A 17,352-nucleotide genomic window follows, 5' to 3' on the forward strand; every position below is an offset into this window, starting at 1 on the left:
CTTGTTTGAGAAAAATAAGCCACCCTGCATAGTTAAAAATCCACCCTGGGGAAAACGTGCTGTGTTCAGACAACACGATAACCCACAGTACAAAAACAACCCACATTCAAGCACTGGTTTGTTGTATTGTATGAACCAAGCCATAGTGTGGAAAAAGTAAGGAGAGAGAGAATCCCCAACTCTCAGTAATTCTAGGAGACACTCAGTGAAATCGGCTGGAGGTAGTTTCAGGGTGTGTAAAAGAAGGACAATGCATAACTAGTGTATGGAATTCATTGTCACAAGGTGCAGTGATGACCACGGTCAAAGGTAGATTTGGAAGGTGGGGGGAGCTCCAGCCTGCAGAGCCTCCTTGGATTCCATGGAGGCTCCAGGCTCTGCCTCTGGAGGAATCCCCACTGCCATCTCCGATTTGAAATAACAGCAGGGGAATGTGGGAGGTGGGGAACTTGGTTGGCACTGGGGGGAGCAGCTGCTTCCCCGTGGAGAGGTAGTATACCCCTGAATGCCAGTTGCTATGGGGGCAGCAGCATAGGAGGGCTGCTAGTGGTCCTCCTGGAGGTGTCTGGCAGGCCACTGTTGGGAACACCCTGGTCTTGCAGGGCTCCCTCTTTTGTATACTGTGAGTGAGCTCTATCATGGCCCCCCTCATTGTCTAGATATTGTTCATATACCCCAGACTCGGACCAAGCATGGGTAAGCCTTGGTGTACGACAGCATTGGGAGACTCCTGTGGTAGTTTCCATTGATGGGGGGGTGGGGACTTGAGAGAACTTTTAGTGTGTTGAGGATCAGCTCCCAGGCTCCGTGACTCCTTTCCACTCCTGCCAGCGACAAGCAGTCCCTTGAAGCAACACAGGGTTTGGCACTGAGAGCAGCAATGGCTCTGTGCCAGGGAATTGCTTGTGCAGTGGCCGTGTGGGCGGGGAGAGAAAATGTGTCATCTAGTTCCCTCTCCAAGGCTGAAAGGGGAATTTATAACAGCCCGCGGAGTAGTCCTTGCTCAAATGCCCACATCTTCTATATGGAAAGAAGTTTCAATGGAACTGATGGGTGCAAAATTGGGGAATGGTGCTGGGTGGGCGGGTGGGTGGGGAAACTAGTTGGGCCTGCAACAAAATGTTGCAGTATGGAGTGCTCCTGTTCAGGGTGCCAGCCAGCCATGCCCTTTTCCAGGGTTTTCCATTCCATTTCCCCTCCCACACAGCATTATTCCCCCTCCCCCGCCGCATCCACTGAGCAGGCTTAGTCCTCGTTGGGCTGTTTTTTGTCCCCCTAAAGCAGAGGTACAGAACATCTTTCAGCCTGAATTCCATTTTAGAGAAGCTTTGCTTGCTGCATTCTATTGGAGGTGGGGCAAAAATACCATCATATGCTAGCTTAATGCTCTTCCTGTCCATAACTAAGCTTTAGGAGAGGCATTCTACCTTTCAGAATGTGGTGATGGTGAGGGATTGCACAAAAGCCAGGAAACCACCCAAAAATTGGTGATGGGGGGAAGGGGGCGTGGCCATCTGGTGAACCCAAGAAGGGCAGATTGGAAATTGGCCTATCGTTGAGTTAGCCTTTCTTTGGCGCTGCTGTGTATATGGTGTTATCCGGTTTTATTATTTATTTAATTTCTATACCATCCAGTATAGCCGAAGCTCTCTGGGCGGCTCACAACAGTTCACAAGATAAAATTCAACATAAACATTTAAATATACAAATTTCAAAAACAATTTAAATAGCTCAAAACAATTTCAGTAAAATACTAGACTTGCTCAGACAGCTGGCATAAATGCCCAGTCATTTATTTATTTATTTATTTATTTAATATTTCTTGGCCGCCTTTCAGGGCATTGTGTCATTAAATGCCTGGGAGAAGAGGTTAGTCTTAACCTGGTGCCAAAAGTGAGGATTATGATAACAACAACAACAACAACGAGTTAGGCCTTTCTTTGGAGCTGTTGTGTATATGGTGTTAACTGGTTTTAATAGTTAATTTTGATTTTATCATTTCATTGCATTTTGTGGTTTTTAACTTTTCTTGTATGCTGCCTTGGGAGGGTTTACCCTAAAAGGCCGCTTATAAAGCATTTGAATGAATGAATGTTCTTAGGGCTTTTTCTCTAGCATTTTTTATACTGAACCAAACCTTGGGTTGCCCTGAGCCGGTCTATATCTGCCTCTAGTGCATGGATGGTGCCATTCTCACTACAGATGAATCTACACTTGGAGACTGAGTTTGCTGTTAGAACATATGATGATGCCAGGACATTGCCCAATATGATTGTTAATATGTGCAAACCATCCTTCTTTTTGGCTACTGCTTTCTACACTCATGTATGTTGCTTGCTACTTGGGCTTTAAACACAATTCTGCTGGAACTGGTGAGATGCAAATTGTGCCAGAGAGCTCAGTTGGGAATACATCCAAGCCAATGACCTTTCATGAGAGCAGCTTGGAGGTTAATTCACTACAGTCTTTCAGCTGGACAAAAGTTGGTTGGTCCAGAGATTCGTAGCACTTGATGAACATGATGGGTTTTTTTTTTTTTTTTAATTAAGGCTTGGGCATAAGTTCCGTTCATTTTGGTGGCTATTACCTTGAGTACAGTATTTTGAGGAGTAAGCAGTTGGAGTTGTTAGCAGAATATGCTGTCAGACAGGTGTCTGTTTCCTGTTGCGCTGATTCCGTATCCTGGGACTTAGATGTAAGCAAAGCAAACTTATTTAAATGTAATAATTAATTAACATAGATGTAAGCAAAGCAAACTTATTTAAATGTAATAATTAACATGTGGGGCTTTTGCCACAGGAATTTATGATGGTCAGCAGCTCAGATGGCTTAAAAATGCAGTAGACAAAATTTGGAGGAGAATTCTGTCAGTAGCTGTCAGTAGTGTAGCTAGGGGTGGGACCTCTCAAAAACAGTATGTACTGAGAACAAAATCAGAGGTGGGTATCTCCATTGTGACCTTCTCAGGGGTCTCTGGCTGGCTATTGTCAAGTGTTGGACCAGAGACAGAAATTTGTTCTGTTCCAATATGACAATTTTTTGGTTGGCTGCAGAATCTATTTCAGTTTGTATTTTTAAAAACCCTTTTTGAGTCTGTGGGGGCAAAAATCTAACCCCTGGTACACTTTTCTTTGCAGAATTGGCACAGAAGTAGACATATAACATAGTCCTCCTGGGACATTATCGGACTTATGTGCCCTCCTTCTGACGTCACACACATGGTTTTGTTTGGGGACATCTTACTTCCTTGAAATATTTTGGTATCTGGTTTGTGGTAATAAAACGTCACAAACATAATTTCTGTTAGGATTTTTTCACCCCAGTATTGGGTGAAGTTAAAATGGTTTTCTCAAGAGCTGGAAAATTAAGATGAAGGGCGCAATTCTATACATGTTTAGACTGAGAAAATGTCCTACAACTCCCAGGATTCCCCAACCAGCCATGCTGGCTGTGGCATACTGGGAGTTGTAGGAATTTTTTCTGTCTAAACATGCATAGGATTGCATCTTAAAAGCATTGGGAGCGTGGTGATTGCCAGATTGAATGGGAAACCCATTGAGATTTCTGAGACCTTACTCAGACAACTTTGCCCAGATGTTTCCAGTTCCTAAGCATAGAGAGAACTATCCATGCTAACAACAACAACAACAACAAATCTCCTCCTCCTCTCTCAGTTGTCACCACCAGCAGCCATTCCAGCAGGCTGAGCTGAGGGAGAGCAGAGCCACTCCACCAGCTCCGCTAAAAATATTTTCCCCCTCTTCCCTTCCCTTTCCTTTTTCCTTGTATATCATGTATTTTTCTATTGTAAGCTTGCAGGCAGGGACTGTCTTGTTTAATTAAGTACATGTGAGCTTCTCTGGGAGCCGTTTTGGCTGAGGAGCAGCATAAAAATACTATAAAATAATAAATAAATCTGCCCAGGTAAGAAGGTTGCCTTCTGTTGTTTGGAGTGCCTTGCAGTTGTTAAGCTTTCTCTTCCTGGGGCAAAAGTTGGGATCCCCTCATCTAGGATTAAAATGGGGCTTTTAGGTGGACACTGTAGCTGTGCTTGTATATAGGGAAATCACATAGAATCACAGAATCATAGAGTTGGAAGGGGTCTACAAGACCATCTAGTCCAACCCCCTGCTCAGTGCAGGAAGCCTGATTCCCAGGCGGTCTCCCATCCAAGTACTAACCAGGGCTGACCCTGCTTAGCTTCTGAGATCAGATGAGATTGGGCACATTGCCTCTGTGCTTCTTGTTTGGCCTGGCAGGGTTGCAGGCTGTTGCTAAGGTTAGTTCAATTCTGTTAGTTTTATCTTTCCCCCTTTCTTTTGCTGGTTGCTATCTTATTGTTAGGTCTCCTAATAGGAACTGCTGAATTGATTCTTTAATGTGGGTATAGTGTTGATGTTATTGGTATTGGGTATTATTAATTGACTGGGTATGTTTTTATTCTATATTTAAAATGCTGAGATGTTTTAAATGACCTGTTAATCATTGGAGTCTCAATGTTATGTTGTAGTGGCAATGAAACTTCTTATATTACGTATTATGACTTGTGCTTTCGTATGTATAAGTGTGATGTGTACAAAGTGCTGCGATGTGAAGTCCTTCGGTTCAGGCTTCCAGATTATGACTCAGTTCACATCATGGCAGCAATTCCTGGATTATTTAACCCAGGAACTATGGGGACAAGCAGAGTATGTGAGTCGCACACACATTTATGCTTTTAATTTATTTAAAACTTTTAATTAACTGGGTTGTTTTGTGACATGCGGATCCTGGGAACTCTGGGTTGTTTATGGGTTAAACAACTCAGAGTTAACCCAACAATTGTCTACGGGTGTTCTATGCAGATTTTTGGTATTCTCATGTTTATTAAACATGTGTTATTATCATACAGCATCCTATCCCGTACTACAGTTGGTCCCAAACTCCTCCCACCCCTTCAACCACATAAAAATAGTTGTGGGTGGGGTTTTGGTGGATCACTTAATACAGTGTTTTTTATTCTTCAAATCAAATGTAGGGCTGAGCAGATATTCCTGATTCTTCCGCAACCTTTCTGCTGATCACCTGAATGGAGCTCAGGGTCCACAGTTTGAGCTTTGCCTTCTTCAAAGTGTTCTTACAGTAGCAGAAACAATAATGCAAGTTTGAAGCAGAGGAGAGGTTGTTTGTTTTTGAACAGACCACATCCTGTGCTAATCTGCAGTGGTCATTTGTTCTAACACAAATGCACCTCCGATTTTGTCACAGAGAGGCTCCCTTACATCAGTAAAAAGTTTCTCATGTCTCCAAGCATAACTGATACCACGACAAAGATGGGTGTGCATTGCTAACGCTGTTCAACAACTTTACCCAGGGCAGTATCATGTAATGGTTACAGCAGCCTTTCTCAACACATTACCTTTCAGATGTTTGGAACTAAAACCCCCAGGATTCCTGGCCATTGACCATGCTGGCTTGGGCTGATGGGCGTTGAACTCCAAAACATCTGGAGGGCACCACGTTGGGGAATTCTGGGTTAAAGTATTAGAACTGGGCCAGGATGACTTGGTGGCTCATAAGTAATGGAACGAATGTCCGACATGGGACATTCTTGGGTTGAAGTCCCTGTACATCCATGGACTTTACTGGGTGATCTCAGGCTCCTCTTTCACCCTAACCCACCTCACAGGATCGTTGTGAGGTTAGAATGGAAGAAACCCCATGTATGCTGCCTTGAGGTCCTTTGAGTCTTTTTGGCCAGGTGTACATGGAGGCAGCAGACCCATGCAGCAGCTTCTGATGAGTCTGCATACAGGCTTCAGCATGGCCAAAAATACAACTGTGCCATATTCACAAACTGCATGTCTTTCTAAACGGAGTCTCCAGTGTGAAACTGCTGAATTAGACCTAAAGCACACATTACTTTAAAGATATAGTGGACAGCTACCACACTTTTCGACTCTAGAGTAAATGTAGCACCCTCTGATTTGGTTCAGGACCCTAGTTTAAGGCGGTAGGGAGCCTTTAACCCTTCCCCCCACCATGGCCGTAATCCAGATTGGGTGTTCTGTACCTGCAGTTTATACTGCCAAGCAGTGATCCATTAAAGCAAATGGATTACCATTTGGCAACATACAGTCAGGGACAGAAATATTGGAACCAGGGTAACTGTTTTGGCAGTTGGCCTCTGTACACCACCACATTGAAGCTGGAAGGAAACACACCCAGATGGGAGCCAAGTCAGGACTTTCAGCTGTAATTCAAGGACAAAAGTGGGGCACTAACCATTCAGGAAGGACAGCCAGTGGCATACACCCCCCCCCCCATCGTTGGTGGGTCATAAGTAATGGAACAAAGCAACATCATTTCAAACTGAAGGATCGCCTTTAATACCTGGATGAAAATCCTTTGCAGTCAATGACTGCCTGAAGTCTGGAACCCATGCACATGACCCAATGCTGAGTTTCCTCCCTTGAGATGCTTTGCCAGGCCTTTACTGCAGCTGCCTTCAGCTGCTGCTTGTTTGTGGGTCTTTCTGCCTTCAGTCTTGTCTTCAGTAAGTGAAAAGCATGCTCTATTGGGTGGAGATCAGGTGACTGAAGAACATCCCACTTCTTTGCCTTCAGAAACTCTTGGGTAGCTTTTGCTGTATGATTTGGGTCATTATCCAACTGCAATATGAAGCGGCATCCTATCAGTTTGGCAGCATTCGGCTGAATCTGAGCAGAAAGTATAGCCCTATGCACTTCAGAATTCATCCTGCTGCTTTTATCAGCAGTCAGATCATCAATAAATACCAGTGACCCAGTGCCATTGGCAGCCATACATGCCCATGCCATAACACTGCCTCCACCATGTTTGACAGATGATGTGGTATGCTTTGGATCATGAGCTGTTCCTTTCCTTCTCCATACTTTTCTCTTCCCATCATTCTGGTACAAGTTCATCTTGGTTTCATCAGTCCAAAGAATCTTATTCCAGAACTGGGCAGGCTGTTCTAGGTGTTTGCTGGCAAAGGCTAATCTAGCCTGTCTGTTCTTAAGTGTTACCAGTGGTTTGCACCTTGTTGTCAAGCCTCTGTATTAACATTCATAAAGCTGTCTCTTGACTGTAGATGTTGACAATGACATGCCTACCTCTACAAGAGCGTTCTTAACCTGGCTAGATGTTGTGAAAGGGTTCCTCTTCACCCTGAGCAGAATTCTGTGGTCATCCCCTGTAGTTGTCTTCCGTGGTCTTCCAGGCCTTTTGCTGTTGCTGAGCTTGCCAGTTAATTCCTTCTTTTTCAGGATGTTCCAAACTGTTGTGTTGGCCACTCCCACTGTTTTTGCTATCTCTCTGATGGGTTTATGTTGTTTCCTCAGCCTAATGATGGCCTCCTTCACTCGCATGGACACCTCTTTGGACCTCATGTTGGGAGTTCCAGTGAACAGCTACCAAATGCAAATGTAACACTCAGAACCATCCCCAGGCCTTTCATCTGCTTGATTGGTCATGGGGTACCCAGGAAACAGGCCTCACGTGGCCACGCAGCTGCTTGTCAGCCATTCGTTCCATTACTTATGAGCCCCCAACGATGGGTGTGTGTGTATGCCACTGGCTGTCCTTCCTGAATGGTTAGTGCCCCACTTTCGTCAAGCCCCTTGAATTACAGCTGAAAGTCCTGACTTTGCTCCCATCTGGGTGTGTTTCCTTCCAGCTTCAATGTGTTGGTATACAGAGGTCAACTGCCAAAACAGTTATCGTTGTTCCAATATTTCTGGCCCTGACTGTATATTACAAGTGTGGGGGGTGGATTGGGATTACAGTGGGTGGGGGGATATAGGTTACCTACCCTCAGTGCTGGGATCCCAATCCAGATTGAGGATGCTGCACTTACTCTAGAATAAAAAAGTAGCTGCTAGCTATGTCTTTAAAGTAATGTGTACTTTGGCCCTTAGAATTTATCAAGAAGTGCAATAAGTTTCCTTTTCCTTACAGTTGTTAACTTAGCAATGATAGGATGATTCTGTTATCACCAATTACTGCTATTTTGCTTATGCTTATCTCGCATATGATTAAGCTTTAGCTGAATTGTCACAGACTATATTTTGCATTTCATTGCCATTTGACCCCACTGTTCACATTTTTTTAAAAAGTGTGCGTGTGTATGCGTGTATGTATGTGTAATTTTCTTACCAACTGTGGGTAACACTTACTGCATCTGTGAAATGGACTCTAGTCCATGAAAATAATAAATTTGTCAGTCCTTAAGTTTAAATGATGTAAGACGTTTTGTATCATTTAAAAAAGATCTAGATGTCAGGTAAAATAATGGATTGAAAACCCCAGTTAATACTTCTCATGGTTTTTTAAACATGCTAATATGAGACTCATCTAAACACTTCTAGAGCTTTCTTAACTTACCCATTAGAAAATCACAAAAGAAATGAGGCAGGCCTGGCCCAACCTATCTTTCTGCCTGAGGCAAGACGTCGCCGCCCGCCTACCACACTGCTGCCCGCTCGCCATGCCACTGCCTTCTTTCCCGGCTGCAGGGAGCTTGCCCGAAGTCTTGTGAGCCCTGGCCGAAATCTTGTGACACTGTGGGCAAGCTCCCTGTCACCAGGAAGGAAGATGGCAACAGGCAGATGGTGGGTGGAAGTGGGGTGGTGGGGGCTCATTCTGCCACTCCCTGGAATCTGCTGCCTGAGCAAGTCCTTCATCTTGTCTAATGGGAGGACCGGCCCTGGAAATAAGTCTTCAGCCATGTAATGTTGGAAACTGTTCCTAAAATGGCTCAAATGGAGAACACTAAATTCATTGCTACCTCCTCCCCTCACAAAAGATAAGCAGTTTTGGAAGTTGGCATTCTTAAGCCTTTTCTTTGTTTATATATTCTTGCAAGAACATTTCCAAAATATTGTATGCAATATTGAATCAAGAGAACTGGTAACATTTTGCATGTTAAATAATGTATTTTTTATTTTTTTGCCACTGAGTGTCTTATATGATAAGCTTCAAGCTTAGCCTCACTGTGCTTCATCAGTCTCATTAATATTGAATACATGTCACTTTCATATGGCAGTTGATACAGAACAGGAGTTTTCTGCAGATATCTTGACAACTGCGGGTGTAGAATTACCCATCATTCTGGAGTAAGCAGCTGGTATATATATAAAAATAATTGGCATTTTTTGGTAGCATGGGACCCGATTTGCTTTTTCTTTCCTTCAGCTGCATCTAAGAACCTAGGTTAAGACATAACACATGCAGATTTTATTGGCTGATTTCTCAAAGAAGTAGAAACCCTATTCAAGCATTTCACCTGAACATGAGAGGGTTAAGTGGGAGGAGGAGGGGGTGCATGCAAGCCCTGCCCCTAATGTCCCTGCCTGGCACAGTTGGTGCTTATCAGGGTTCCCAGTTGCTTGAAGGCCTTGAAGTGCATCTAGCTGAATGCTCTTAGAAATCCTCTTCAGATCGAATCATTGCATGTACAAAGGTCTGAAGAGGAAGTCTGCATGTGCTGGGATGTTGAGGGTGGGCTTGTGTGCACCCCCCTGCCCATATTGCACTCTTCTGTGTTCTGGTGAATAAGAATCAGCATGATCTTAAATATGTTTGCTTAGAAGTAGATCTCACTGAGTTCAGAAGGATTTATGCCCTAGTAAGCCTTGAAACCTTAGTTGAAGGAGGGGCCGTAGCTCAGTGGTGGAACACAGGTTCTGCATGCATAAGGTCCCAGGTTCAGTCCCTAGCATCTCGAGGTAGGCCTGGAAAAACTTCTGCCTGAAACTCTGGAGAGTCAGTGTCGGCAGTACTGGGTAAGACGGACCAGTGGTTTGACTCAGTATAAAGCCGCTTCCTTTGTTGTTGCAGTTCCATGTGGGCACCGGTAAGATCTGCATCTCCTTAATTTCCACCACCAGGCGCACTCCTACAATTAATGTACATTGTAAATAGTGTAAAGTCAATAGTGTATTATACTCTGGCAGTCTAAAGATGGGCAGAATTGGTTTATTAGAGCGGCTTATCGTAACTATCCTTTGGGAGGACTTCAAGGCTGATGTGTAATTCTGTATTAATTTCATATCCGAATGAGATTTCACATGCCTTTCGTTTTTCTTTTTCCTCTTCCATCTATTCCCAGTGGTTCATAGGGCAGTTTGCTGGTGGATGACCAGCTTCTGCTACTGAGTGTCACTCAGGAGCTTTGGTGTCATTCACAGAGGTCCTTGGGAGAAGGCAGCAGATGCCCTGGGACTGCTATTTGAACACTACTCAGGTGCGTGGCTGCTGCATGCACAGCAGTGCGCGGCCCAGGTATTAGAATCACTGAGAGACTGATTGGTCCATGCATGGCAGCTGTCATCCTACGAATGTGCAATGGAAGGTTATTTCCTTCTCAAGGTACCCAATGTGGCATGCTACCGAGGAGTGCACAACTAATCAAATGCACCAAAGGGGGATTTGGACCTTTATTTTGTACAACAGCAGTTCCTGCTTTCACCTCTGAAGTCACATGGCCAAGTACTTTTGAAATGGAGGGAAGCTCCAACAGCAGTTTGGGCCATGACATAGTGGACTGTTCTTCAAAGGGGATAAAAAAAAGAAATTAAAAATTGCACTCAACATGCTTAAAGTATTGCTTCAGATCTTGGCCTCTGTCTGCTGAATCCTCGTGCTTTAGATTTCGGGTCATCCAGAAGTGCAAACCCCAAAGCTTTCAAGCGCTGTCTGCTTTCCTAAGCAATGTAGCATGGCTTACACACTTGAAAGGTTTGGGGGCTGTGTTCAGCTTTTCTTTTTAAATGCTGTTCCTGCAGTTTATTCTTGGTGCTGGTGTTTTTTTCCCAGGCCTCTTCCACCTCCTCCCATCTATTCTAATTGGGGCAGGGGGTTGCATATCAGGCAGGAGATCAGAGGTGGCTCAGGAGAGGGACAGAGCTATGAGTTGCATGTTCTAGGAGCAACTTGTTTATGACCTACAGAATCCCTCTTAGGGAAAAAGTTCCATGTTCCTTGGCCTCACTCAGGGTCAATACAAGGCATTAAATATGTAGCATGCACCTGACCCTCTCTGTTTTTTACTTATGAGTTAATCTGTGCAGCCCCAGTCTGGGTCAGGACCACCATGCACAAATAATGGAGCTTTAAACCTCCTGCCACTGCTTGTTTTCACCCCCCCCCCCCTTTAAGCTTCTGGTAGTGGTGGTTTTAAATTTTGGGGGAAAGCATCTGGGGAAGGTTTAAACCACCTCTATCTGTGCTTGGTGGTCTTGATCCAGATCAGGGCCTTGCATGCTTACTTGTGAGTAAAAAACAAAGCGGGTCAGTTATACACTATGTATTTCATGTATTGTGTAGTTTGAGTAGTTTTGGAAGTGTTGTTTGGTGGGGAAACTGCATTTTCCCAACAAAAGCCAGTATAACCATTTGAGTGTTGGGAAAATGCAGAACGTCAGCAACAGATATGATGTCTGGATCCCACACAACAATTTAGTTATGAATGTGCTTTCTCTGTGCAAAGACATTGTTGTCCTTGAACTCTTTTTGGTGCACCAGCATTCAAGTGTGTAGGAAGCAATGCTCTGGATAGATTCCTGAGATGAGTATTGTGCATAATCTCTGTTTTAAAATTCTGTGGCTAGATAATCTAGATTCTACATCCTGTAAAAAATATGCAAATCAGGCAAATTTGCATGCATTGCTTAGTTTCTGTTGGTTCTGCTAGTCAAGGGAAGAGGCAAAGAGCTATGCAGGATGTGAAGGTGTGATCACTAGAAAACCTTGCCCAGTCTCTCTGTCACCCCTGTCTACTGTGTGTCTGCAACCTTACTGGGAATTCACATCACATTCCTGTCTTCAGAATCATAAGGGTTAGAAACTTGGTTTTGAAAGAAAGAAAGAAAGAAAGAAAGGAAGGAAGAAAGAGCAAGCAAACTGAGACTCTTAGTGCACTGAATTCTGTGCCAATGATAATTTCACAGTGCAGTTGTGATATGCATGCAGCCATACCTAGATGGACTTCATGGTTCACAGTGAAATTGCAGCCATGTTGGTATCTAGGCCAAAAATGGAGGACTTCCTGTTCTGGAAACCAGTTCTGCATACATACATACATACATAAAAAGCTTTTGATTGAACACAGTATGAGTTGAATCCCATCCTAAGATTGAAGACTCCTGGGTTTGCTCCCCTACTGAATCTTGGGACTATTCCAACAAAGGTCTGAGTCTTTGGCCACAAGCCTCCTTTTTAAAAAGCAGCAATTCAATCCCATGGTTGTTGCAAATCCAAAAGGAAGCTTGAAAAGAAAGATGAAATCAAACTGTTTCCCCCCTCAAATAATCAAATACCTTCCAGGACCCATGCTGATGGCGCAAAGAGACTGCCAATGAGTGAGTGAGCTTGTTTACTGCCTTAGTCCTTGGCCAAAAAAAAGGTACAGCAGCCCATCTCCAGGAAACCAAATCTGCTATTTAAAATCCCCCCCCCCATCCTCCTGCTCACCTCAGTTGAAGTAACTGCCTAGTGCTTATTTAGAGAACGTTCCAGCTCCAAGACACAGTGGGAACCTTGCCACGCATATATATATTTTGCTAGACAGTACTCTAATCCTTTTGTTGTACTATGCTGTACTACTGGCTTAAGAACTAAGCTGACGTAAGTCCTGTGGAACCAATTAGAATTAACTTCTGATTTAGCCTTGCTCCTTGTATATGACAAGACACTAACCAAGGAGAAACAGTGGGTTTCAAAGCATTGAAAGGCAGATTTCGGATAAACGTTGGTGGCCTGGCCCAGGGTGGGGGAAGGGAGAGGAGAAAACTTCAGAACTTTAAGAGCAAATCAGCAACTAGCAGACTGTGGAATCTTTGGTAGTTTCAGGTTAAAGGTTGGAGAGGCATCTCCAGCAGGGTACGTAGAAAAGAGTGCTGTTGTAGCCACTCCCTTCGTAGACCATGCTTCCCATGACGCCATATAAATTATTTCCATCTTTGTTAATATAAAAACTATCTACTTCCTCTCACCTTCTGTTATCTCCCTACCAAGGAACTAGTGTGCTTCACCTATGGATGGAGACACTTCCAAGTAACAGCTGGCTTTTATCATTTCAAAAATGAGGGCTTGCCTATTGTTGGTGTGTTTCTTCATCTCAGGAGTCCTATGGACACTCCTAGGTGCAACCTTAAACCATCACAGGCCCTCCTAGAGCCTAATTTGAATGACTGCAGCCTCCTCCCACATTCCATCTTCCGACTGTGTCTAAATGCAGATTACATGGTTTCAATACCAGTCACTTTTCCCTTTCCCCCTCCCTCCTTGCTTTGTTTACTCTCTTGCCTGATGAAGAGTTCTGGAGAACTCAAAAGCTTGCATACTATTTTGTGACCTCTGAATTTTGTTAATAAATATATTACCTGATGTGGATTTTGGAATTTTCTTGTGACAGTATTCTGGGAACACAGCTCAAAAAAGGGTGTGTGTATCTCTGTATGTAATAAGTGTGTTGCTTATGATGGCAGTCCTATTCCACTGCTAAACCTTATGTTCATACTTGGGACTTGATTATACCTGCTCACTTTCTTAAATGGGGCATCAGAAGAGATGAATTTGGGAGAGGATTTGTTGCTTTAGGGAAGGGAGAAGGTTGCAAAAAAATAAAATAAATTTATTTATGTAATAAATAAAATTCTAGTTACTCAGTGGTTATCCATTGTAGGAACCCAGCCCAGCTATATCTTTGAGAGCACACCAGTGAGGCCATGCTCCAAGTACCTTCCTGTAAGGATGTCCAACTGTCATTTACCAGGAGCAGGGCCTTCTCAGTGGTGGTTGCAGAATTTGGATCACTCCCTGGGAGGTCCATTTGTTGTCTTCACATGTGAGTGAAAACAATCTTACTCTGGCAATTGATGTTTTATTTTATTTTGCTGATGCTGGTACTCCAGTCCTTTTAAAAGTTTTAATCTGTTAGGTGGTTTTTTGGTAATGTTTTGAAATTGCTATTTTATAATGTAAACTGCTTTGAGTACTTATGTGCAAATGTTGAGGAGGAGGCCCTTATAACAAAGGAGGCTCTGTGGCAGAACGTCAACCAGACAGTGGGTCCCTGCATGGCCACCTTCAACTCAGCTACATGCATGCAAGTTTTTCTTTTTGGTTGCAGCTTCCAGAGAAGACCAGCACTGACCAAGCATTGCTTGTTTATCTAACTCTTTCAAACTTCTGTCAGTTGTAGCAGCACAGACATACCTTGAGGCAAGTCTAGACCCAGGTGGGAGATGCTGCCACTGTTCTGAAAGGAAGGAAAGGGTTCCACTGTCATGGCAACCTGAAGTGGCATTCTCTTCTTTTTTAAATCTGAGATAAGGAATTGGAGTAGATGGGCATACTGGCTTTCTTCTATTTTTTGCATAGCCCTGATTCCTTGGATCGTTTACCTAGCACATATATGCTGTCAGCAGTGGGCTACTGGCTCTGTCTTAGGGCGCAATCCTATGCATGTTTAGACAGAGAAAAGGCCTACAACTCCCAGCATTCCCCAGCCAGGATTCCCCTTGCTGGCTGGGGAGTGCTGGGAGTTGTAGGCCTTTTCTCTGTCTAAACATGCATAGGATTGTGCCCTTGTTTGCTTAACTTGAGTACATGCAGGATTGGCATCTAGCATTAAGGAGGTTCACTTGACCCCCTCCACTGTACTTTCTTTCAGTGCGCTGTGGAGCTCTACATGCATTCATCAGTATGTGCATTGGATCCTTTCTCACAGTTGCTGAATGTATGGCTGACCAGTGGCTCTTTCAGTGGTGCGTCTGAGGGGTTTTTATTTGAATACTACTAATGTCAGCGAAAAATTAGTTTAAGATTCAACATAAAGCTAAGTAAGCCATTGTTGTTGTTGTTCTTCAGTCGGTCAGTCGTGTCCGACTCTTCGTGACCCCATGGACCATAGCACGCCAGGCCTTCCTGTCCAGCGCTCTCTCCCGGAGCGTGCTCAAGTTAAGTAAGCCATATTGGGCCATAAAAAAAACTGCCAAAACCCATGGTTGGGGGTCCCCCCCAAGTTTGTTTCAATACACACAGAGTTGTCGGGTCCTTACCTGGAAGCAGTGACTGTAGCTTTACATACTCTGAGGCAGGCTTTTTCAGCTGGGTGGCCTCCAGCTGTGTGGCCATGCTGGCTAGGTGATCCAACTCATCAGGAGGGCGCCAGGTTAGGGAAGGCTACGCTGAGGTATTGGGACAGGTTGCGGTGGCTGGTCCTTGATCCTCTAATGTCCAACCTTCTCCCCTGGCAGATGTGGCCTTCAGATTCTCAATTTTGCCTTGCAGCTGGCAGGCAAGGAGGTGGGCAAGCAGACCAGTGAAAGAACAGGTGAAAAGTATAGTGGTTGTCACCTTTCACAAGGTGAAAGCCTTGGAGCAATGAAAGGTACAATCCCTGTTTCTAGGTGAGGATCTGGTAAACCCTAGCTATAGGAATAACATTTCCAGAAAGTGTAATTAAATTATTGTGGGAGCAGAGTATATTTAAAAATGGCTATTTGGAGGAAGTAAACCGGCCAAATCATGCAATTTGTTATGGAATGAATTGTGAGTGTCTGGGACAGTATGCAAGTATCTATCTACATTTTGTGTTCTGTAGCCTTTTTTCCTAATCTAATAATAACAATAATTTTAAACACTGACAAAACCACATGTTTTCTTCTAAACCAAGTCATCCAGAAAACTTGAAGAGTAAATCCAGGAGAACTAAACAATGTAGTTCCCACTTTAAAAACTGGCTCGTGTACTACTCTTAAGAAAAAAGTTCTCTTTTCTTGCTCCAAAATATAGAATATAGCACCTAACTGTGTACTTTCTTTCACTTTTTTTAGTCTTTAAAAATTCAAGTACTACATTTAATGATAAGAGAGGATGTTGAGCTGTACAGGTGCAGTGCTACAGGAGACTTGAGATTAAATGTGTGAATGCAATTAACAACCAGTGTGGGGTTGGAGAGGGACTGGAGACCCTCATTTCCTCATTTGGCCATGGGGCTCACTGGGCAGGGATTTTTCCAGCCCTACTTGGAGATGCCAGACATGGTATCTGGGACTTTCTGCATGCAAAGCAAGACCTCCTAGGAGGGTGGGAGGGGTGGGAAGGTGGCATATAAGTGTAATAAATAAAATAGTAGCAATAAATGTGTGCTGTTACTTATTATGTGAGTAGCAGCTGTGGAGAAGCCTGAGCAGCCTCTGGACTGTGGGGGTTGGGGAAGAGGAGGGTTAACTCTTTCTCTCCCTGCTAGGATCACTACAGAGATAGACTCTCTAAGGACACAATCTTATGCATGTTTAGACAGAGAAGAGGCCTACAACTCCCAGCATTATCCAGCCAGCATGGCTGGCTGAGGGAAGCTAGGAGTTGTAGGACATTTTTCTGTCTAAGCATGCATAGGATTGCACCCTAAAGCTCCTATTTATATGTCAATGGAGGCTTCACTTGATGGCAGTGGTGGGAGAGAAAGAGTTGAACTTCTGAACCTGCTATATACATACCCCCCCCAAAAGCAGGTTAATTGCATTAATGCATTTAATGTCACACCTAGGCTGAATCTACACATAGCAGTTAGACTGTTATCATACAGTTATAGAATCATAGAATAGAATAGTAGAGTTGGAAGGGGCCTACAAGGCCATCAAGTCCAACCCCGTTAGTTGGGGTTGGACTCGATGGCCAACCACAACTATGGGCACCAATAGTTATCATAACCATTGGTGCCCATTGGTGTCATGTGTACCAATATCTATGGTAACAGTATGATAATGGTGTAACTGCTATGTGTAGATTCAGCCCTAGTTTGGTCTTCAGCTGGGGTGTGTTGGAATTCACTAGGCAAAACATCAGTGGAGACAAAAGCACTTTTATGGGGTGGTTGTATTTTAATGGATAATTGTTGCTGCTGTTCAAAATTTTCTGTGTTTTAATTCTGTTGTAAGTTGCCTCGAGTCTTTTCTTATGAGAAAGGCTTCTAAGAAATGCAGGGTGCAATCCTATGCATGTTTAGACAGAAAAAAAGTCCTACAACTCCCAGCATTCCCCTGCTCTCATGGTTGGCATGGGAATGCTGGGAGTTGTAGGACTTTTTTCTGTCTAAACATGCATAGGAGTGCACCCTTTAATTAATTAGTAATAAGTAATAAGCAATCCACACAGCTGCTAATGCTGCTCATCAGGTCCCCAAAGACAACAGCTGCACCCCAGGGATGCTTCTGCTTCAGGGTTAGCTTCAGCTACCCCACAGCTTGCATGTTCTCTTTGGCTCTCAAAGGGCAAACTACCTTCTTCCTCCCACTTCTGCAGAGAGGAGTGTTAAGTACAAAATCCCAAATCTGGTATTCC

The 17,352-nt window shown here is 43.9% G+C and overlaps 1 protein-coding gene across 4 annotated transcripts in view; it reads left to right on the plus strand.

Annotated features, from left to right (window-relative positions):
- SEPTIN11 (septin 11) overlaps positions 1–17,352 on the plus strand; it is a 109,005-nt gene that overhangs the window by 13,857 nt on the left and 77,796 nt on the right. The window contains exon 1 of one of the 4 annotated variants that reach the window (XM_084855412.1): positions 13,688–13,849. The exons of the other annotated variants lie outside the window; for them this stretch is intronic. The gene's annotated coding sequence lies outside the window, so the exon portion shown is untranslated. Of the gene's footprint in view, positions 1–13,687; positions 13,850–17,352 lie in introns of those variants that run through there. 4 annotated transcript variants of the gene reach the window in all.

The sequence above is a fragment of the Heloderma suspectum genome, chromosome 5, assembly GCF_057233095.1.
Source record: "Heloderma suspectum isolate Gila_16-S chromosome 5, 16-S_ref, whole genome shotgun sequence".
NCBI classification, from domain to species: Eukaryota; Metazoa; Chordata; class Lepidosauria; order Squamata; family Helodermatidae; genus Heloderma; species Heloderma suspectum.